Source organism: Macaca fascicularis, chromosome 7 (genome assembly GCF_037993035.2).
Source record: "Macaca fascicularis isolate 582-1 chromosome 7, T2T-MFA8v1.1".
Lineage (NCBI taxonomy): Eukaryota > Metazoa > Chordata > Mammalia > Primates > Cercopithecidae > Macaca > Macaca fascicularis.
Window position 1 is genome coordinate 107,838,907 of NC_088381.1, and position 24,593 is coordinate 107,863,499.

Consider the following 24,593-nt stretch of genomic DNA (forward strand, 5'->3'; position numbering starts at 1 on the left):
TTCGTGTCTGTTTTTGCACTAGACAGGGTAATATGGAGTTACTAACTATCCCAATTGTAGCTTTGATTATTGGCAAAAACAAGTTGAGAAAAATGTCAATTTTCTCTTCTCACAGCACTTCTTTAATTGGTGATTTCAAAGCTGGCCAATCTGTGACATTCTTATTTGGTATACTAAATGGAGTTTGGTACTGTATGGACAAATGCTTCTTATCTGTAGGCTAAAATTTGAATCCAGAATAAGGAAGATGATTATTTGGTGGTGGGGGGGGGTGGATTTTCATTGGTATAAGGATAGGAGATTTTTCTTAAATTTGAGTCAATAATGTAGGTCTTCACTGCCACAATCTTAGTTTTCAAGTATATATGTTTGTTTTGGAGTTGGTGTTGTTATGTTAAAGTTGACTTGTCTTTGAGAAAATTATATGTTTATCTGTGTGGAGTTTGTTGATCTTTTACAATAATAAAAGGATAGACTATGGAATTAAGAGGCATTATCTTAATACATTGATGATGTTTTGTTTTGTTTTGTTTTTTTTTGTATAGAACATTTTAGGAACAAAGTACTTATTCTTCCTGGATCTCATTTTCCAGAATGAAGCACTGCATTAGCGAGTCCTGAAGATCCTTTCCAGCTCTTTGATTATTTGACATTCTGACTGGCACAAAGAGGCACACCTGCAATCCTACTGAGCGTTCCATGGATCATTAATGATTTTTCATAGTGAAGGAAGCAGAGGTAATGTAGACTCTGAAAGCTGATACTTCTCACTGTAGATGTACACTCTTGTGTTACAGTGTTTTTGTATGTGAGAATTTCCACCTACCAACCCTTGAAGGTCTCTGAGCACAAGGGATTGACTGAGTGCACTTTAAGTTAAAATACCTCGTGCAAACCCAGCATGGTGTACCTGCAGTGAGGAGACTGTTATGGATGCTCATTTCATATCTTTTACAGCTTATGCTCTGCATATGCTGTTTAAGCCTTGTCTCTCTTTTTCCTTAAGTTTTGAAATGCTTTTTATTGTGTAGAAAAGTTAAATTTCTTTAAAATGTTAATTAAAAGTAAAAATGTTTTGAGAGTAAAATGTGGCTTATATGTATTTTTTTCTATTTAAAATACATAATGCATCTATTTTTTTTTTAATTCTGTGAGCTTGGAGAGTCTAGTGTAAGAAGACTCATTGCCAGCATATTCCAGTCTACTTCAGTGCTCTGACTTCAGCCACCTCTCAATAACTAGTTTAGATAACTTTTTGAGCATTTGTACTATGCTGTTTAATATAAGAACAAGCAGTAGTGAATACATCATTTTCCTTCAACATTTATTTTACGTTCTGGGGTACATGTACAGGATGTGCAGATTTGTTATATAGGTAAACGTGTGCTATGGTGATTTACTGCACAGATCATCCCATCACCCAGGTATTAAGCCCAGCATCCATTTTATTCTTCCCGATAGTCTCCCTCCCACCCCACAGGTGTCCAGTGTATGTTTTTTCCCCCTACGTGTTCATGTGTTCTCATCAGTCAGCTCCCACTTATAAGTGAGAACATGTGGTGTTGGTTGTCTGTTCCTGCATTTATTTGCTGAGGATAGCAGCTTCCAGCTCCATCCATGTCCATGCAAAGGACATAATCTCATTCCTTTTGATGACTGCATAGTATTTCATGGTGTATATGTACCACATTTTCTTTATCCGGTCTATCATTGACGGGCATTTGGGTTGATTCCATGACTTTGCTATTGTAAATAGTACTGCAGTAAACATACATGTGCATGCATCTTTTTAACAGAATGATTTATATTCCTTTGGATATATACTCAGCAATAGGATTGCTGGGTCAAATGGTATTTCTGTCTCCAGGTCTTTGAGGAATTATCACACTGTCTTCCACAATAGTTGAACTAATTTACATTTTTCACCAACAGTGTAAAAGCATTCCTTTTTCTCTGCATTCTCACCAGCATCTGTTTCTTGACTTTCTAATAATTGCCATTCTGACTGGCATGAGATGGTATCTCATTGTAGTTTCGATTTGCATTTGTCTAATGATCAGTGATGCTGAGCTTTATAAAATATGTTTGTGGGCTGCATGTATGTTGTATTTTGAGAAGTGTCTGTTCATGTCCTTTGCCTACTATTTTAATGGGGTTGTTTGTTTTTTTCTTGTAAGTTTGTTTAAGTTTCTCATAGATTCTGGATATTAGACCTTTTATCAGATGGATAGATTGAAAAAATTTTCTCCCATTCTGTAGGTTGACTGTTCACTCTGGTGATTATTTCCTTGCTGTGCAGAAGGTCTTTAGTTTAATTAGATCCCATTTGTCAATTTTCACTTTTGTTGCAATTGCTTTTGGCATTTTCATCATGAAATCTTTGCCCATACCTGTGTCCTGAATGATATTGCCTAGATTTTCTTCTAGAGTTTTTATAGTTTGGGGCTTTACATTTAAGTCTTTAATCGATCTTGAGTTAATTTTTATAAATGGTGTTTAAGGAAGGGTTCCAGTTTTAATTCTTGCTAATTCTTCCAGAACCATTTATTAATGGAATCCTGTCCCCATTGCTTGTATTTGTCAGATTTGTCAAAGATCAGGTAGCTATAGATATGTGGTCTTATTTCTGGGTTCTCTATTCTGTTCCGTTAGTCTATGTGTCTGTTCTTATACTAGTACCATGCTGTTTTGGCTACTGTAGCCTTGTTGTATAGTTTGAAGTTGGGTAGCATGATGCCTCCAGCTTTGTTCTTTTTGCTTAGGATTACCTTGGTTATTCAGCCTTTTTTCTTTTGGTTCCATGTGTATTTTAAAGTATTTTTTTCTAATTCTGTGAAGAACGTCAGTGGCAGTTTAATGGAATAGCATTGAATCTATAAATTACTTTGGGCAGTATGGCCATGTTCACAACATTGATTCTGCCTATTCATGAGCATGGAATGTTTCTTCATTTGTTTGTATCCTCTTTGATTTCTCTGAGCAGTGGTTTGTAGTTCTCCTTGAAGAGGTCATTCACCTCTCTTGTTAGTTGTATTCCTAGATATTTTATTCTTCTTTTAGCAATTGTGAATGGGAGTTCATTTATGATTTGTCTCTCTGATGGCCTGTTGTTGGTGTATAGGAATGCTAGTGATTTCTACACAATGATTTTATATTCTGAGACTTTGCTGATGTTTCTTATCAGCTTAAAAAACTTTTAGTCTGAGACGATGGGGTTTTTTAGATATAGGTTCATGTCATCTGCAAAGATAATTTGACTTCCATTCTTCTTATTTGAATACCCTTTATTTCTTTCTCTTGCCCAATTACCCTGGCCAGGACTTCTAATATTATGTTGAATAAGAGCAGTGAGACAGAGCATCCTTGTTTTGTGCCAGTTTCCAGGGGAATACTTCCAGCTTTGCCCTTTCAATATGATATTGGCTGTGGGTTTGTCATATATGGCTCTTATTATTTTGAGGTATGTTCCTTCAATACCTAGTTTATTGAGAGTTTTTAATATGAAGGGATGTTGAATTTTAACAAAGACCTTTTTTTGCATCTATTGAGATGATCAAGTATTTTTTGTCTTTAGTTCTGTTTATGTGGTGGATCATATTTATTGATTTGTGTATGTTGAAACAGTCTTGCATCTTGGGGATGAAGCCAACTTGATCATGGCGTAAGCTATTTGATGTGCTGCTAGATTCAGTTTGCCAGTATTTTATTGAGCATTTTTGCATTGATATTCATCAAGGATATTGGCCTGAAGTCTTCTTTTTTTGTTGTTGTATCTCTGCAAAGTTTTGGTATCAGGATGATTCTGGCCTTATAGAATAAGTTAGGGAGGAGTCTTCCCTCTTCAATTTTTTGGAATAGTTTCAGTAGAAGTGGTATAAAGTCTTCTTTGTATCCCCGTAGAATTTGGCTGTGAATCCATCTGGTCCTGGGCTTTTTTACTGGCAGTAGGCTCTTTATTACTGCCTCAATTTCAGAACACATTATTGGTCTATTCAGGGCTTCAGTTTCTTCCTGGTTCAGTCTTGGGAGGGTGTATTTGTCCAGGATTTTTTTTTTTTCTAGTTTATGTTAATAGAGGTGTTTATTGTATTCTCTGATGGTTGTTTGTATTTCTGTGGGGTCAGTAGTAATATCCCTCTTATCATTTCTGATTGTGTTTGATTCTTCTCTCTTTTCTTCTTTGTTAGTCTAGCTAGTGGTCTATCTATTTGATTCATGTTTTCAAAAAACCAGCTCCTGGATTCATTGATTTTTTGAAGGGTTTTCCATGTCTCTGTTGCCTTCAGCTCGGCTCTGAATTCGGTTATTTTTGGTCTTCTGCTAGCTTTGAGGTTTGTTTGCTCTTGGTTCTCTAGTTCTTTTTGTTGAGGTGTTAGGTTGTTAAGTTGAGATCTTTCTAGCTTTTTCATGTGGGCATTTAGTGATATAAATTTCCGTCTTTACAGTGCTTTAGCTGCATCCCAGAGATTCTGGTATGTTGTTCTCTTTTTACTCATTAGTTTCAAAGAACTTCTTTCTTAATTTCATTATTTATCCAGGAGTCATTCAGGAGCAGGTTGTTCAATTTCCGTGTAGTTTTGTGGTTTTGAGTTTAAACTTGAGTTCTAATTTGATTGTGCTGTGGTCTGAGAGACTGCTATAATTTCAGTTATTTTGCATATTATGAGGAGTGTTTTACTTCCCATTATGTGATCAATTTTAGAGTAAGTGTCATGTGGTAATAAGAAGAATGTGTATTTTGTTGTTTTTGGGTGTAGAGTTCTGTAGATATCTCTCAGGTCCACTTGATCCAGAGCCGAGTTCACGTCCTGAATATGTTTGTTAATTTTCTGTCTCGATTACCTGTCTAATATTGTCCATAGGGTGTTAACATCTCCCACTACTACTGTGTGGGAGTCTAAATCTCTTTGTAAGTCTCTAAGAACTTGCTTTATGAATCTGGGTGCTCCTGTATTGTGTGCATATGTGTTTAGGACAGTTAGTTCTTCTTGATGAACTGAACCCTTTACCATTGAGCTTTGTCACTTACTACAAGATTCATGGCAAATCCAGGACACTTTAAATTCTTTTTTTAGTTTATGGGCCGTGTTTTTTTTAAAAGATAATTTTTCCAAGTTCATTAGTGGCTCTAAATTAATGTTTCCTCTCATTAATTAAAAGAACCATAAACCAATAGCAATGAACAAAAGAGACAACATTTTGAACCTTAGAACTCCTTAGAATACAAAAACCATTTTTCTCCCTATAATCACATCTTACAAGTTTTTATTATTTTTCTAGTATAAAAATAATATATACTTTATGGTTAAATATGTTGGAAAATACAAAATGTACATAGAGAAGAAGATAAATAGTTCTTGTTAATACCTTTGCATTTTCCATTGTAACTATCATACTTTTGTATTATGTACATCTAGCAGATATTTGTGAAGAATTTTAGTTGAAAAACTAATGTGAGATAATTCTGGGGGAGTTGCATCAAAATGGTTTTATATTCTCAGAGAAAAATACTTAGAATTGATAGAATATGTGATCATTAGAATTGATAGAATGTGTGATCATGCCTGGTTCATCTGTGCTCTGGGTGTTGTTTAGTTCAGGCTTCTGGGTTGCTTCCTTGGGAAAATTAGATGCAACTGATGGGTTATGTCTTGCAAGATAGGCAAATACCTTGTCCTTTTTCTATGGGAAACAGACAATATTACTTAAAAATGAACAAAGAATAAATATAGGAAAGAATGTCTGCAAAGACAAAAGTTTTAGGCAAATCCTGAGACATTATCCTTTCAGTAACTTAGCAGGACTGTTTTTAATGGCTGAACTATGTGTCAGATACATCTTATGCACATTTTCAGACTACTGCGGCCTCACATGTGCATCATCCTAAGCCTATTGCTCCATGTCCTCCACCGTTGCGGGAAACTGCCCTTTATAAAACCATCTCATGAGACTTATGAACTATCACGAGAACAGCATGGGAAGAACCCACCCCATGATTCAGTTACCTTCCAGGGGAACACATGGGGATTATGGGAGCTACAATTCAAGATGAGATTTTGGTGGGCACACAGCCAAACCATATCAGTATCCGAGATCCTAGTGTCTGTTTTTTCCATGGTAAATTATAAAATTATAAGACTATCAGTAATAATGCATAGAGAGTAAATTATTCTCAGTTTCTGGAAGGATATGTCCGGATGTCTGTTGGCACTTACAGAGGGCCATCTTATATCATTTACTTAGGTTTGAATACTTAGTGATATAGATAATTCTTTTCCATGAAGCTTTTATACTGTCTGTGTTGGTGACGGGAAGCTTTCTCATGCGCATTCATATCATGTATTTATTCATTCAACATTCAATGAATATTTATGGAGTGCCCAGCCTATTTAGAAATGGAATATATTAGGGCGGGCATGGTGTCTCATGCCTGTAATCCGAGCACTTTGGGAGGCTGAGGCAGGTGGATTACCTGAGGCCAGGAGTTTGAGACCAGTCTAGCCATCATGGCGACACCCCCGTCTCTACTAAAAATACAAAAAATAGTTGGGCATGGTGACATGTGCTTGTAATCCCAGCTACTCAGGAGAATGAGGCATGAGGATTGCCTAATTATGAGAGGCTGAGGTTGCACTAGCTGAGATCATACCACTGCATTCCAGTCTGGGCAGCAGAGTGAGACTCTGTTTTAAAAAAAAAATAGTGGGGTGGGGGATACATTCGTGAACTAAAAAGGAACTAACATTCAAGAGAAATAATATATAAATTTTAAAAAGGTGATAAAAGACTGGGAAAACTGAAATGGGATGAATAGGATCAGGAGTATAGTGAGGGAAAGAGGCTTGGGGCTTGGCATGTTGCTATATTAAATAGTGCAGGGGCCTTCACTGAGAAGGTGAGGTTGATCAAATGTATCTTAAAGAAGTAAGGGATTTAGCCAAGTGGATACCTGGGGAAAGAGCATTTCAGGCAGAGGAAATTGTACAGCACGTTTTCAAGGTGGGAGCATGTCCAGCGAGTGTCAGTATCTGGAGGCGACTGCTGTGGATGCTAGCAGAGTAAGCAAAGAAGAGTGAAGTAGGAATTGAGGCCAGGTAGACTATGTTGGACCTTGTCCAGCTCTTATTAGCAGTGAGAAGGAATCAGCAGCATATATTATTATTTATTTATTTATTTATTTATTTATTTATTTATTTATTTTTTTGAGATGGAGTCTCGCTCTGTCGCCCAGGCTGGAGTGCAGTGGCTCGATCTTGGCTCACTGCAACCTCCGCCTCCCAGTTTCAAGCGAGTCCCCTGCCTCAGCTTCTTGAGTATCTGGGACGACAGGGGTGTGCCACCATGCCCGGCTAATTTTTGTATTTTTAGTAGAGATGGAGTTTCACCATGTTGGCCAGGCTGGTCTTGAACTCCTAGCCTCAGGTGATCCACCCTCCTCCGCCTCCCAAAGTGCTGGGATAACAGGTGTGAGCCACTGCATCCAGCCCAGTTGCAGATTTTGATCAAAGGAATGACCTGATCTGATTTGACTTTTAAAAGATGATTCTGGCTGCTGTGTTAATAATAGTCTTTGGGAATGCACAAGAGTAGAAGTAGGAGACCCAAGCCAAAATGATGGTTTAGCCCATCGGTGAAGTGGTAAGAAATAGATGGATTCTGCATGTATTAAGAATGTATTAGGAATAGAGAATCTATAGTTTTTTCTTTGTGATAATGGAATCCTGTAGTTAGCTGTATGAAAAATTTGTCAAAGGACCTTCTGAAAAAATCTTTTGTAAGATATCTCAATTTAATATTAATATATTACAGTCAGATTCATCTACATTTTAAAATTTCTGCTTATGTTGCAATTATTGCTACATTTAAAACACTAGACCTTGTAAATACAATGCATCTGGTAGGTTTCATGATATGTACATAATAGAGATAATTTGTGAAGTGACAATAACTCTTCCTGTACTTTTTGCAATCGTTCTTAATGAAATATGTTCTCAAGTTGCTTTTCCCACACACAAATTTTTGATGTCACATCTCTGAATAGCCAAATACTAGACTGATACAATCTTCTGGATTATGCTTGTCTAGTTGGTATGCTTCGATGGCATGTTATAAACTATAGTTGCATTTTAATGTAATGCCTGTAAATTCTGAGACATGTAGTATTGTATTATTATTGGCCAAAGCCTTTGTGGGAGGCCATTATGAATACAAAATTTGATCCAGTTAAGAGGCACATTTGAGGACTTCATAAATATTAATTGAAAAGCATGCTGTTCAAGAAAATTGCAATTTTTGTGGTTTGAGCAAACATTGCAGTTCTGCAACAATGTTGATTTTATTCATCAGATTTTTATCCTAAACAGATAGCTTTACAATGCTCTTTTGTTTAGGTCAAATATGAGAATCACGTTTAATTGCCCAATTATCTTTTAATGACATCTTTGCTACTGGAGGATGTTGTATTAGATAACACAAGTAGGTATGATAAACTTTAACCAAATGATCTTTTCATTTGATTTTAGTAAAATAAAGAAACTGTAAAAATATAACTTTTGGCTAACATTCTAAATATTCACGGGCCGCCACATGAACTCAGTACACATGCATGTGCACACATACACACAAATGTGCATGCACCCCGCCCCCACATAGAAACCCGTAATATTTAGACATGTCATCAGCTGGTAGGGTTAAGCTCAAGAAAGCTGTTGCTTTTATAGCCATTGTATAATATGATTTAGTTAATGACAAATAATAAAACAAATTGGTTTTCTGTAGTTTACTTCTGGCTTAAATCTTGCATTTCACAGAAATATTATGGAAATCTGATTAAAGGCATGACAAATGCACCACTGTTTTAAGGTTAAAAAAGTAGCAATTTAAGGAAAAGTGAATAGCCAGATTACATACCTTTTTCTTTTTAAATCATGGTTTATTATATTATTATAAATGAATAAATTATTTCAGTTGTTGGCTTATGTTGTACTTAACAAGACAGATATTACAATAGTATAATTGTCAAAGAATTATATTGCACTTTTGAGTTGACTTTTTGTTAACACCTGCATTTTGTTTGGTTGGCAAAACTCTTTCAGAACAGAGTGGAAAACAGAGCTATTTACAAGTTACCCCGAAGGTTGCTGCTCTGCCCCTAAGGGAGTGGCAGCTTTTTTCTCCTACATAGGTGATTGTTTTTTAACAAATACCCTGAGACACCTATTTATATTGGGAAGCAAGAGCATTCCAGGCTATGGTTTTGAAGGAGACTGATGGCTGGACTGCTCAGCATCAGAAATAAGTGGTTATTTGAAGGTGGGAGTAAACCCAGGAGAGAAAAAGAGAGAGTCAGGAACACAGTACCGAGTGATGGACAGTAGAGAACTATTAAGAGTGGAAACCTAGGAGAGGGATGATGAAAGGATTGTCCATACTCAGTCTTTTGGTGTTTCTTATCAGGAGCTGTCATCATCAGCATCTTGCTCCACACATAACTTCGGCAGTATCTGTCATATACACAAATTTCTTGATCAAATGGTGTTTGATGAATCAGAGAAAAAGGGTTATAATATCTGAGATTGTGCTGAGCAGAGAGGAGAGAATAAATATTTTGGGTCAAACACAAGTAACAGTGAATTTAGCAGAAGAGGAAATCAAAATTAGAGGTAACAGGATACAGGCAAAATTGGCAAATTTGGCAAAATTCTGCCTGAAGGAATTGCCTTTCCCCTAGATATGAGATAGAGGCTAGAGAAAATCATAAAGCAGATGATAGCTTCAGCTGACATCTGGATTATATTTGCTTTTGGCTCTCCACACAAAAGGCATTTCTTTCATATTCAGAAAGCTTACCAGCAATTTTAAATGTAGAAGGCCTTGTTTTAACTGTGTTGGTGGAGGCAGCTTGGCATTCCTGGGCTCCTTGAAGTTTGAGAATATAGTAAGGAATCTCTGAGATATTCCAATTATTTAAAAAGTCTAACAGAAATCTAATATTTATGCATGATAAGATGACATGAACTAACTTATCTGTCAAATATCTCCTCCATAATAGAATTATATCCACTCAGTTGATAATTCTGTAATGGTATCTCATGCTGATCAGAAGCTCTGATAAGCAGTTAGGCGTCTTTGATGGAAGAAAGGAGAAAACTATTATTAAAAATTTCAGCTTCCGTTTCTCCTCCTTTCTCCTGCGCTGAAATGAACTCTCTCATTATGAAATTGTGTTCCTTGAGCAGCAGATGAGATTGCATTACTGCAGTGAACATGGAGGCCTGTCGATTTCTAAAGCAAATTCCCTCAAAGACATCTACTTCACTGTGAAATAAGTGGTCATGGCTCAGCTAGCTGTCTTGTAACTATAGACAGTAAAGCCACAACAGAAGCATCTACAAATTTCTGGTGGTCGCTGCAGATACAGGGCCCTTGAAATGCTCTTACATCTCCTGGCATGGTCTGAAAAGGAAAGTGTGCTTTCAGTAGGACCTAGGGTAGCCTGAGGTGTCTCCAGATCTGTCATTGTCCAATCACCAGCAAATAAGACATGCAGCTGAAAGCCAGGATTGAGTTCATCCTGCAGCTCCCGGGAGAAATCTTAAACTAGAGATCTTGCCAACTCTCTTGCCAAATTCTCCCTGGGGGAATTTTGCATTGTTAATAATATATTGTCTTTGTGCCAGTCCCTGGGCCTTTTAAATTAATTTTCATTATTAGAAATTGTAGCCCAGAATCTTCCCTCTTGATTTTTTTACCTAGCCACTTTAAACACCAAGAAAGAGCTAGAAAGAGTATGATAGGCCAAAGGAAGATATCTGGGCCCAATTTTCATCAACCAACTCTTATTGAACACCTACTATGTGCAGAAATGCAAGCAGGTACACCGTGGTATTTCTTGAACTACTTTTGTCCTCTAACATGTGTCCCTCTTTAGAATAAACATTATGAACTTTTTGTCTGACATAAAATGTTCCCTGCAAGTGAAATAGATGAGGGGGTTTGCTTTTATCTCTAGAGATTTAGGGAACTAGACCTTGAAGGAAGAGGGGAGGAAAGTGTTGGATTACAGGATTTGGGGGAAGACATGGTCTGTGGCTGGAGACAACAAGCAAGATACTGAATCCGAGGAGATTCTCTTTGTAGGCGGAAAACTCATCAGCTCAACTGGACACTTTGTACCAGCTCAGAGAGTTCTTAGCAATGATTGCTGCCAAAATATATATACTCTTAACTGAATCAGAAATACAGTGCTAAATGAGTCACTTGTTGTGAGGACTCTAATAAAGAATTACATTTCAATACCTTTTTTTTCTTTCTGTTTCTATGATAATGTCTTTTGAAATATGTTCATGAAGTTCCTGGAACCCATGGTGACAATTCATAAAAATAGTCCTTGAAATTAGCAAATTTGACTTCATCACTTATTAATTACAAATGTCTGCTCTGACATCACTGGTGTTTTGGGGATCATAATGTATTAAAGTTTTTTTAAAAATAATAAGGTGTTATAGAAATTCAGATCTTGCAGGTTATAAAGCAGTGGTTAAAGACCTGGTGCTTGAAGCCAGATCCTAGATTTGAGTTCTTTTTCTGCCACACATTTTAATTGCACAGCTATGGGGATGCCTCTTGACCGCTCTGAGGCCCAGGATTTCATTGCCTGGCACCTACTAAGAGCTCGACAGATACTATTTATATGTTTACTATATGGTATCTGATTTTAAGGCAAATGTATTCCATAAAATCATAAAATAACCCTTGACTGTCAATCTTTTTTGGCAAGCATTAAGGGTAGGTGGTCACGGGGATGTATTGTCAGGTGAAGAATGGCATAATTTATTATTATTTTTAATCTTGTAAAGAAGAAGAGAGCTTCTCCTATATTGGAAAAAAGTTACATCCAATTTCTCTAAGGAGTAAAACAAAATTTTACAGTAGTATATAAACTGTTAAAGAAACAATAAAACCCCCCAAACCACATGCATTAACCTGTTTTTGGTTCTTAGTGACCTTAGAAAGGAAAGAGTTTAGAGTAACAACTAAGTTATTTTAATTTCCATCAAAAATAAAATACTGAAGCAAGATAAATCTGACACGTGCTGGCTGTGGTGTCCAGAACAAGCAGTATTCCTTATATAGCCAACTGTGGCAAGTAATGACTGCGGTAAAGACAGTGGTCTGTGTGCAGGATAACATTTCAACTACCCAGTTTTGTAAAACTGCTGAAGAGCAAAAACGCAGCTGGGTTTGGGGAAAGGTCTTGAATACATGGAAGGTTGGAGGAGAAGGATCTTGTTTGACCAACAGGACATATTATTGAAGATAATTATTTAGGTTACCGTAAGAATTTACATCAATATGTACTAAGAAATAATGTGAGGCAAATTTAGGAGTCTTAAAAAGATGTGAAATAATGATGGGCTTATGTTTTATGACTCTTTAGTATGGGAGGCATTAGGGAAAAACTATTAAATTATTAACAACTCTCCCAAGTACAGCAGAGAGTTTTTAAGGCACAGTGCCAATTCCTAGTAGATTTGATAAAAGTTTTCTGATTTTTATTAAAAAAATCAAATATTGCAAAAGATGAATTTTACTGTATTAAAGAATGAAATGATAAATAGCCAGTTTGAGAGTGGTGATGGAAGCAAACTCTACATTTGATATTAGGAGACACCATCCTTTAAAATACAAGAACCTATTCTGTTTCTTTAGTCTCCCCCATTTCTTCCTCTTTGATCTGCCTCTTAAAGGAGAATTATTCCAACTTTTTCTTCTAAGCCTCTCCATCTTCCTCCTTTCCTTCTTTTTTTTTTCCTCCAATAATTATCTTGACTTTGAATGTCAAGTTTGTGCTATATATATTCAAGGCACCACTGGGTGTACAAAATTAATAAGTCATGATCTCTGCCCTAGTTTTGGTGTGTTGTGCACAGAAAGGCAAGAAAACTTGTAAAATGTGATAAAGTCTTTACAGTGATTAGGAAAATGTGTTCTAGAAGCACAAAAGAGGTGACATCTGAAGTTCCATGAAGGCTAAGCGAGTTAGTGGGGAGGAGGCATTTCAGGAAGGAAAAACTGCAAGGACTCAGGCATGGGGCACAGAAATGGATGGTATCTTGGAGACTTGTTAGTCATTTTGTGTGTTTGGAATGTCACTCTCCCAAGTATAGCAGAGTATAAATCCTGCGGGTAGTGGAGAGTAACAAGAGGTGTTTAAGCACTCAGTGGGCTATCTCATTTCTTTTCATGGCTTTAACCAGCATCCTTAAGTTAATTATTCCCAAATCCATACCTGCAGTTCTGACTTTGTTCCTAAGTATCATAATTGTATTTTAAAGTGCTAACTTATTACTGAACATATTATCCTGCTGTAACTCAAGCAAGTTCAGTTCAGACAAACTTACTTTGTCCCTTTACATTGTTCCTCCACTTGGGCTCTTTTCTTTGTTTCATAATGGCAACATTTCTCCAAATCAACTGGGATTAACATCTTAGTGCCATCTTCAGCTTCCTTCTTTATTTGTTTCCCCATAGTATTTTGTTTACCAGAACCCACCACTTTTGCTCCCAAGCACTTCATGGCCATTTCCCTATTTCTTTTTCTACTGCCAATGCCATATGGCTTAAACTCCTGTTCTTTTTCATCTGTATTTTTGCAATGGCCTTTTACTATCCTACTTATTTTCTGTTTTACTTCTAATCCAGTGTGCATAATTGAGTCATAATTTTCTTCCTAAAATATGAATTTCCTGACATAACTTCTAATCTTTGCCACTTTTCCTTATTTTTGCAATCTCTTTCCTAATAATATTGCTTGTCAGAAATCATCATTCTTTGTAACACCATAATGCTTTTAAAAATATCTTGATAACATCACATCTTGCCTTATATTAAAATAAACTTTATTTTTAAAATACTTACACATTTTTGGAAGACAGAGCATATTAGTTACCTGTTGCTGTATAACAAATTACTCCAACATGTAGTGGCTTAAAATAATGCACGATCATTATTTCACAGTGTCACTGAGTCAGAAGTCCAGGGTGCATCTTAACTACACCCTCTGACTTAGGATCCCTCACAAGGCTGCAATCACAATGTCAGTTGAGGGTATGGTCATGATAAGGTTCAAGTGGGGTAGTGTCGGCTTTTCAGCTCACTCAGTGGTTGTTGCAAGGTTTAGTTTCTTCCCAGTTATTGGACAGAGGTTGTCAGTTTCTCACTGGCTGTTGGCCAAAAGCTTCCCTCAGTTACTTACCATATATGTATGTGTGTGTTTCTTCATGGGACAGCTTACAACATGACAGCCTGCTTCATCAAGTGGAGAGTGGTGAGAGACAAAAGTCGCAGTCTTTTATAACCTAACCTTGGAAATGACATCCCATCACTTTGCTATATTCTGTTTGTTAAAACCATGTCACTACGTCCCGCCCACATTCAAGGAGAGTAAATAATTATACAAGGGAATGAGTAGCAGACAGCTGACTATCACACAGAGCATCTATAATTTTACTCCTGACCTTTGTGACTAATGCTTTATGCAACAGGTGTTTAATAAGTTTTACCGATCGTATTGAAAGATATTGTTGCTTTTTGTAACTAAGACTTATGCTAGTGTTAATCATTAACATCTACATTTGGTTAAAATTAGTTGACCCCTTTGAAATTTTTTGTGTAATATAAAATGAGAAAAAAATGAAAAGGTACTAAATAGTCAGTTGGATCAGTTGGGAGTTCAGTACATGAATGCCACTCAATCATTTGGCAAAAATAATGACAACATACTAGAGAGGGAGGAAGAGAGTAATGTGATGGAAATTATCCCGATACCACTTTTTTTTCTGAATTTCACTTGAAATCAACAACAAAAATTTATACTAAAATTCAGTTCTAGGTAATTTCTAAATTTGTTAATAGTTTAGATGTCTTAATTTTCTCTAATTAGATGTTTATATAAACATTTTAGAATTTAAAGCAGTTGCCAAGTTTGAAGTGAATTTCTGTGTAAAGATGCATAAATTTGAAGTAATGACGGTTTTAAAATTTAATTGTTTATAAACGTAAAAAACTCAGAAAAGTATACTTTTCCTACATTTGTTTTAAGTAGCTTTTTATATCATTTTTATGAGCAAAACAATATATAGGTATTAAGGCCTAGCTTTCAGGGACTATTAGTGTGTTATAGCTATTTTATTTTTAAATTCAGAAATATTATACTTTGACTCTAATAAATTATTTTTATATGCCTTTTCAAAGTTATAAACAGATTAAAAGAACATAATGTGAAAAGAGGAAAGTTCTGTTAGAAATAGTCCTGGTTTAGCTTAAGGTTTTATTCATTACTTGGGTCAAAATAACCTCAGCTTTATCTTTTTATGTGTGTGTTATCTATTTTTGAGATGCTTGAGATAGAATAAAGCTCAAGTTTCCAGAAGCAGCCAAATAATTGTACTTTGAATTTATAAAATCATTTCTTTTTAGATGACAATAATGAAGCATTTGCATTTGAGCCTGGCAACAAGTGCATTTGAAAGTTTGCTAAATGAATATAATTGGGAATTAAACAATAAGAAACATATTATTATTTTAAAAACATTATTGAAACCATTACATATGAATTATAAAGTTTTTTTTCAGGTAATACATTAATTAATCGACTTTTTTTCAGATCCTTATATGTTTATTCAGATATTTCCTTTCATAGACTTGTCTCATCTTCAGGTGTGATTTTTAATGAATATTTTCAATTCTGCTAAAGACTATATTATTAAGTTCTATAAGCAGGCCTAGCTATATATTTACATTTTATACCCTTTTCTCAAGTCAAGCCCATTTGGAATTTAAGAATTTGAAAGGTCATGTAAAAACTAATTTAAAATTTAGTTTAGATAATTTCAATTTTATCACATTTCCAACTGTTATGGTCTCCATAACGAGAGATCAAGCACAATGTCATATATGAACTAAATGTATTGTGTTTTGCAGGAAAGTGAAACCTTTATTAATAATGGCCTATGTGATGGTTAATATGAGTGTCAACTTGATTGGATTTAAGGATGTGAAGTATTGTTCTGGGGTGTGTCAGTGAGGGTGTTGCCAAAACAGATTAATATTTGAGTGAGTGGACTGGGAGAAGCAGACCCATTCTCAAGCTGGGTGGACACCATCTGGTCAGCTGCCAGCATGGCTCGGATAAAAGCAGGCAAAGGAATGTGAAAGGACTAGACTGTCTATAAACATATTACTTTTGACCATATATGGAGAACCAAAAATATGATTAAGTTGCTTGGTTGTTGCTAAGTTTAGTGGACAAAGTGATGAAAGAAAACAATAAATTCAGGGATTCTAACTCGTGGCTCCAGAAGACATACTTTTCACCAGAACTTTGCAAAATAGATTTATGAGGGCAGCACCTGCATCCTTGAAGAGTTCTGTGATTGCTCTTCTCTGTATGCCAGATCTTACAGTGGGACTTGCAGTTACTCAACTACAAAATTTAAATACAGTGGGAATAATTGGATCCTGAGATGGCAGGGGCCAAGTGGTGGCACTCAACTGCCAATGGCAAGGTAGGTATAGTTACTGTAATGGACAGCAGAGGCAGAGCAGCAGTCAGAATAATCTGACTTGTGTAGGGCTCTGGCATTGGCTAATTAATCATGGTGTTCCTAGAAGTGAAATTTGTAGGAAGCCTACTGCATTCTTAATTTATATAAGCAGAAAACTTCTGGGTCAAGTGGACAAAAGACTAATTTAAATTACAAAAACAGACAATCACAGTCCCTCAATCAAATTCCAGACTTGAGCCAGTTTACAGACCCAGAACCCCATGAATGAAGGAATAGGCTGGGAAGGCCTTGAGGAAGGACCCCACTACACTATACTACAAACAATTTATGTTGTTAATCTCTTGCCCATCCTTCCGCAAGGAGACCGCTGGCCTTTTACTAGGGTAACTGTGTATTGGGGAAAGGGAAATCATCAGACCTTTTACAGACTGCTGGACACTGGCTCTGAGCTGACGTTAATTCCCGGGTACCTAAAATGTCATTGTGGTCCTCCAGTTAAAGTATGGGCTTATAGAGGTTAAGTATTAATGGAGTTTTAGCTCAGGCTCAATTTACAGTGGGTCCATTGGGTCCCCGGACTCACCCTGTGGTCATTTCCCCAGTGCCAGAATGCATAATTGGCGTAGACTTACTTAACAGCTGGCAGAATCCCCACACTAGTTTCCTGACTGGTAGGGTGAGGGCTATTTGGTGGGAAAGGCCAAATGGAAGCTATTAGAGCTGCCTCTACCTAGAAAACTGGTAAATCAAAAACAATATTGCATCCCTGGAGGGATTGCAGAGATTAGAGCCACCATTGAGGACTTGAAAGATGCAGGGGTGGTGGTTCCCACTACATCCCCATTAAACTCTCCCATTTGGCCTGTGTACAAGACAGATGGATCTTGGAGAATGACAGTGGATTATCATACGTTTAACCAAGTGGTGACTCCAATTGCAGCTGCTATACCAGATTTGGTTTCATTGCTTGAACAAATTAACACATCTCCAGGTACCTGGTATGCAGCCATAGATTTGTGAAATGTCTTTTTCTCCATTCCTGTCCATCAGGTCCACCAGAAGAAATTTGCCTTCAACTGGCAAGGCCAGCAATATGCCTTCACTGTCCTACCTCAGAGGTATATCAACTCTCTGGCTTTGTGTCATAATTTTGTTCGGAGACATCTTGATTGCTTTTCCCTTCCACAAGATATCACACTGGTCCATTACATTGATGACATTATGCTGGTTGGATCCAGTGAGCAAGAAGTAGCAAACACACTGGTAAGCATTTGTATGCCAGAGGATGGGAAATAAATCTGACTAAAACTCAGGGACCCTCTACATCAGTAAAATTTCTGGGGGTCCAGTGGTGTGGGGTCTGTCAAGATATTCCTTCTAAGGTGAAGGATAAGTTGCTGCATTTGGCCCCTTCTACAACCAAGAAAGAGGCACAATGCCTAGTGGACCTATTTGGATTTCGAAGGTAACACATTCCTCATTTGGGTGTGTGACTCTGGCTCATTTATCGAGTGACGAGAAAGGCTGCCAGTTTTGAGTGGGGTCCAGAACAGGAGAAGGCTCTGCAACAAGTCCAGGCTGCTGTGCAAGCTGCTCTGCCACTTGGGCCATATGACCCAGCGCATCCAATGAGACTGAGGGGTCAGTGCAGATAGGGATGTTGTTTGGAGCCTCTGGCAGGCTCCCATAGGTAAATCACAGCAGAGGCCTCTAGGATTTTGGAGCAAGGCCCTGCCATCTTCTTCAGGTAACTACTCTCATTTTGTGAGAGAGCTCTTGACCTGTTACTGGGCTTTGGTAGAAACTGAACGTTTGACTATGAGTCCTCAAGTCACCATGCGACCTGCACTGCCTATCATGAACTGGGTGCGTTCTGTCCCATTTAGCCATAAAGTGGGTTGTGCACAGCAGCATTCAATCATGAAATGAAAGTGGTATATACGTGATTGGGATCGAGCAGGTCTTGAAGACACAAATAAGTTACATGAGGAAGTGGCCTAAATGCCTATGGTCCCCATTCCTGCCACCCTGCCTTCTCTCCACAAGCCTGCACTGATGGCCTCATGGGGAGTTCCCTATGATCAGTTGACAGAGGAAGAGAAGACAAGGACCTGGTTTACAGATGATTCTGTACAATATGCAGGCACCACATGAAAGTAGACAGCTGCAGCACTACAACCCCTTTCTAGGACATCCCTGAAGGACAGTGGCAAAGGGAAATCTTCCCAGGTGGCAGAATTTGAGCAGTGTACCTCATTGTGTACTTTATTTGGAAGGAAAAATAGCCAGATGTGTGATTATATACTGGTTAATGGGCTGTAGCCAATGGTTTGGCTAGATAGTCAGGGACTTGGAAGAAGTATAATTGGAAAATTGGTAACAATGAAATTTGGGGAAGAGGTATGTCGATGGACCTCTCTGAGTGGTAAAAAAACTGTGAAGATATTTGTATCTGCTGTGTATTTTCACCAAAGGATGACCTCAGCAAAGGAGGATTTTAATAATTACATGCATGGGATGACTCGTTTGGTGGACACCACTCAGCCTCTTGCCCCAGCCATGCCAGTCATCACCCAATGGGCTCATGAACAAAATGATCATCGTGGCAGGGCTGCAGGTTACACATGGGCTCAGCAACATGGACTTCCACTCACCAAGGCTGACTTGCCTATGGCCACTGTTGAGTGCCCAATTTGCCAGCCCCAGAGATCAATACTGAGTCCTCGATATGGCACCATTCCTTGGGGTGATCAGCCAGCCACCTGGTGGCAGGTTGATTATACTGGACCTCTTCTATCAAAGAAAGGGCAGAAGTTTGTCTTCACTAGACTAGACCCTTACTGCAATTATGTGTTTGCCTATCCTGCATGCAATGCTTCTGCCAAGACTACCATCCATGCCCTCATGGAATGCCTTTTCCACTGTCATGGTATTTCACATAGCGTTGCCTCTGACCAAGACACTCACTTTATAGCCCTGGAAGTGTGACATTGGGCTCATACTCATGATTCTTACCATGTTCCCCATCATCCTGAAGCAGCTAGATTGATGGAACAGTGGAATGACCTTTTCAAGTCACAGTTACAATGCCAATTAGGTGAGAATACTTTGCACGGCTGGGACAAAGTTCTCAGAAGACTGTGTATGCTCTAAAGCAGTGTCCAATATATGGTACTGTTTTTCCCATAGCCAGGATTCACGGGTCGAAGAATCAAGGGTTGGAAGTAGAAGTGGCACGACTCACCATCACCTCTAGTGACCCACTAGCAAAATTTTTGCTTCCTGTTACTGCAACATTTGTTTGTGTTGGTCTAGAGGTCTTAGTTCCAGAGGAAGAAGTGCTGCCCCAGGAGACATAACAATGATTCCATTAAACTGGAAGTTAGGATTGCCACCTGGCCATTTTGGGCTCCTTCTACCTCTAAGTCAGCAGGCTAAGAAAGGAGTTACAGTGTTGGCTAGATGATTGACCCAGACTATCAAGATGAAATCAGTCTACTATGCCACAATGGAGGTAAGGAAGAGTATGTGTGGAATACAGGAGATCCCTTAGGGCATCTGTTAGTATTACCCTGCCCTTTTTAAGGTCAATGGGAAACTAAACCCCTCTAGGCAGGACTACAAATTGCCCAGACCCTTCAGGAATGAAGGTTTGGGTCACTCCACCAGGTAAAAAGCCATAACTTGCTGAGGTGCTTGCTGAAGGCAAAGGGAATACAGAATGGGTAGTAGAAGAAGGTAGTCAATACCAGCTATGACTACGTGACCAGTTGCCGAAACAAGGACTATAATTGTCGTATTTCCTTCTTAGTCTGTTAAGAACATGTTTGTGCATGTATACACTTGTATGAAGAAAATATCTTCATTTTAGTTTCTTTTTCCTTTATAATGTGACATAAGATTTATTGACTTCATATCAGCATTTAAATGTTGTTAACTTTATGTAATAGCAATTGGGTTGGGATTGGTGTGCTTCCAGTTGTACAAAAGATAGTTGTCTTATGTTAGGTGTAATTATGACCTTATTCTTTTATTTCTCTGAAGATTATATATGATTTCAGGAAATGTATATAGGTTCAAGTTGACAAGGGGTGGACTTGTGATGATTAATATTGAGTGTCAACTTGATTGGATTTAAAGATGCAAAATATTGTTCTGGGTGTGTCTTTGAGGGTATTGCCAAAGGAGAATAACATTTGAACCAGTGGATTGGGAGAGGCAGACCAACCCTCAAGTTGGGTGGGCACCATCTAGTCAGCTACCAACACAGCTAGGATGAAAGCAGGCAAAGGAGTGTGGAAGGACTACGCTGGCTGTGTTCTCCAGCCTACATCTTTCTCGTGTGCTGCATGCTTCCTGCCCTTGAACGTTGGATTCCAAGTTCTTCAACTTTTGGACTCTTGGACCTTAGACCACAGACTGAAGGCTGCACTTTTGGCTTCCCTACTTTTTAGGTTTTGTGACTCATACTGGCTTGCTTGCTCCTCAGCTTGCAGACGACCTATTGTGGAACTTCACCATGTGATCATGTGAGTCAATACTTAATAAACTACCCTTCATATATACATCCATCCTATTAGTTCTGTCCCTCTAGAGAACCCTGAGTAACATAGCTTGGTTACTAATTTGTTCAATACTGGCTTTAAGGATATTATCATAGACTACATTTTGATAAACAATAGAAAGTAATATTATTAAATACCTTTTTACTACTCCAAAAATGAAGATCAATAAAATTATTATTAAAAAGAATATCCACAAAAATTTGTGTTGATTTTCCCCAAGTAAACTGATAGGACAATTTAGTTGTTCAATTCGATGAAATTAGCTAAAATATAGTGAATGAAATGGGCACAAGCGTCTGTAGGCATGATAGATATCATCCATGTATGGAGAGCAAAATGTGTTAGGGGCCAGTGATATAAGATGTCAAGCTGTTGAAGATAGTCTTAGACATTACTTTTCCCAGTGGCCTGTCCCCCAATATCCCCCTTGAAACGAAGAACTTAGCACAAAGCTGGAATATTCACTGGATAATTTTTAATGCTTCACAAATAGATGATGTATTAGTCTGTTCTCACACTGCTAATAAATATATATCAGAGACTAGATAATTTATAAAGGGAAAAGGTTTAATGACTCACAGTTCTATGTGGCTGGGGATGCCTTACAATCATGGCACAAGGCGAAGGGGAAGCAAGACACATCTTACATGGTGGCAGGCAAGAGAGCCTGTTCAGGGGAACTCCCATTTATAAAACCATCAGATCTTGTGAGACTTAATCACTACCATGAGAACAGTATGGGGGAAACTCCCCCCATGATTCAATTATCTCCACCTGGCCCCACCCTTTACACATGGGCATTATTACAATTCAAGGTGAGATTTGGGTGGGGGCACAGCTAAACCATGCCACATGATGTTACTGTTCATAATGATTGGTACATATGCATGATGCTTTCTCTTATATTATTTATCCCTTGAATTAAGCATATAAACAGTAGCAGTTTCTTTGGGGAACCATACTGCCTACATTTTCAGTTTTTCATGACTTGTGTGTGAAACACATTCAAAGGTACAGATGCAGAAAGTCTTTTTTGTCTTGTTCTCTGATGCCACACTGGGAACACTAGATATGTACTCATCCATTACTAAAATGGTATTTTGTTTTCTGTTTCAGGATTTTTCTCCTTGTACACAACTTTAAGATTGACTTGCTCATTCATTGCGGTGAGTAGTAAGACACAAACCTTCAATCTCCATATGCCTCAAGTAAGTCTTAAAAGCAAAATATGTTCTGCATAAAGGTGGAAGAATAATGATTTAGAATCTGTGAAGTACAGAAATAGGATAATGTTGAACCTGCTCCTCTCCTAGGCCTGTGGTACTTTGGGTACTGGAATTAGGCAGTTACTACCAAGGATTGCTGCAAAAGAAGCAGTGATGTTGGGTGAATAAATATTTTGGTACAGAAATGCCAACAATAGGTGGTTCATCTCAAATAAAACCAATAGATCACCTGCCCAACTTTGTTAGCTTGCTAGGAAGTTAGTTATAATTACAATTAGAGTCTAAGACATATTTTCTAGTCATTAACATATTCCATACAATCTTGATAGCATTATTCCAAAAACCAAGATCATGTCATTAATTTAAACCTATTCCATGCAGTGACTATTCAGAGAAAGTAAATAGTATCTTCTCTTAATAGATGTATGCTCTTTTGTACCATAGATTATCTTTACAGTAGTAACTTGGCACTAATTTGACTTTCAAAATTGAACTGCTGCTGATAAATCTCTTAAAAAGTCTTTTTTATATGTAGTAAAATGTTTAAGAAACATTTAAAAAGTTAGAACAAAAAGATAAAATGAGAAACAGAATATGAAATAAATTAGTATAAGACCTTGGTATTATACCAAGGTCAGGAAGACAGTTCAGTAAAATTCAAATTATTATTGTATTGCTGTTCTTTACTTTGGGAAAGGTGTATGTGTATGTAAGAAGTTGCACATATAGTGCCAAACAAATGTCTTCAAATTTAAGAACGATGCCCATGAAAGGAAAATCAACCTAACAAGAAGGAAAGAAATATTAGTATTTATAACACAAGAAACCTTAAAAGGAAGGGGTTATGATCTTGTATAAGAGTATACATATATAAGTAGATAGATACACATATTACAAATATATTGACATATGAACATACTTAACTACAACATAGCTGATATTCTAAAAATAAAATATCGAATTGTGATTTTGCGTATGTTTCTTTTCAGTAAACAAAGGGTATTAAAGGAAATATAAAAATTAATGCAATGGAAAAAATATATTTGCCTGTGATAGTACTAAAATTTGTTACTGGATATTTCAATTAAACTTAAAAATGTAAAAAGACAAAACAAGGAAGCAACAAAGAGATTTGCAGCACAGCAAAAAATGGCCACCAAGAGATCACATTTGTCTTCTCTGCACCTGGCTTGGTCTGACAGTACTTCAAAATTGTACTGGGGATTCTGGCACCATTTTTATAAAGGTAAAGGTTGGGTAACTTGACATCCAAAAGAAAGTTAATATAATAATTGGTTTTACATGTGACTATATCCTCAGTTTCATCATATTTACTAAAGGAGAAAGAAAAACCTGACTTATAAATGTGGCTCCCCTTATTTAAAACTACTTAGCCTGTGGAATAAATAAATTGTGGTGGACAGAATCTAAGGTTGCATTCATGGTCCCTGACCCCTGGTGTTCATGTCCTTACTCTCTCCCCTAGAGCGTGAGTGGGAAATATGACTTGCTTCTAAGCTCTAGCATATGCAAAGGGGATGAGATATATGTGACTGTGCATACGTGGTTACATAATTACATGACATAAGATGAAGTGCCGTCTTGCTGGAGTCTCTCACTCTCTTGTTGACCATGAAGATGGAAGTTGCCATGTGGTGGGCTGCCTATGTTGGGAGACCCACAGAGGAAAGAACTGAGAGAGCCTACAGGCTGATGGTGGCCTCCATCCAACAGTCAGCAAGAAACGAAGCCTTCAGTCCTACAGCTGCCATTTTCGACTATGCGTTCCATCTAACATGAGTGGAACTGATATTTTTATAAAACAAAAACTGAAATACATGTTTCTATATAAATCTCCTCTTATAAATAAAATGAAGTAGTGGAAGGATACTTGAAGGTAGTGGTGCCAAAAAGTGGTGCCAATGTGAAAGGACAAATTGTAAGGGAACAGAAATCTCTTTCAGTGGATAAAAGAATAATACAATTAAAAATGTGATCAATTAACAGATTAAGCTGATAATGAATAATAAGCAAGAGGGTACTAACAGTAAAATTAGGGTTGTACTCCATCATTACTTGAACCCAAACTAACTTATCAATATGCTTCAGGATGAGAAGTCTGCCATCTTCCATCAGCCTTGCTTATTTGGGAACCAATTTAACTCAGTCTAGTATTAGGCAGTGGCGATTGAGGTTTGGAAATAAGTTGTTTGGTGTTCTATAGCCAAGGGTTA

General features: G+C 37.5%; 1 long non-coding RNA gene across 1 annotated transcript; it reads left to right on the forward strand.

The window, feature by feature from the left end:
- The first annotated feature begins 593 nt into the window (after window positions 1-593).
- Window positions 594-23,471, forward strand: LOC102137020 (uncharacterized). Its single transcript, XR_010587911.2, has 3 exons — window positions 594-738; window positions 21,023-21,097; window positions 22,250-23,471. It is a non-coding gene; the product is annotated as an uncharacterized lncRNA (long non-coding RNA).
- The last annotated feature ends 1,122 nt before the right edge of the window (window positions 23,472-24,593 follow it).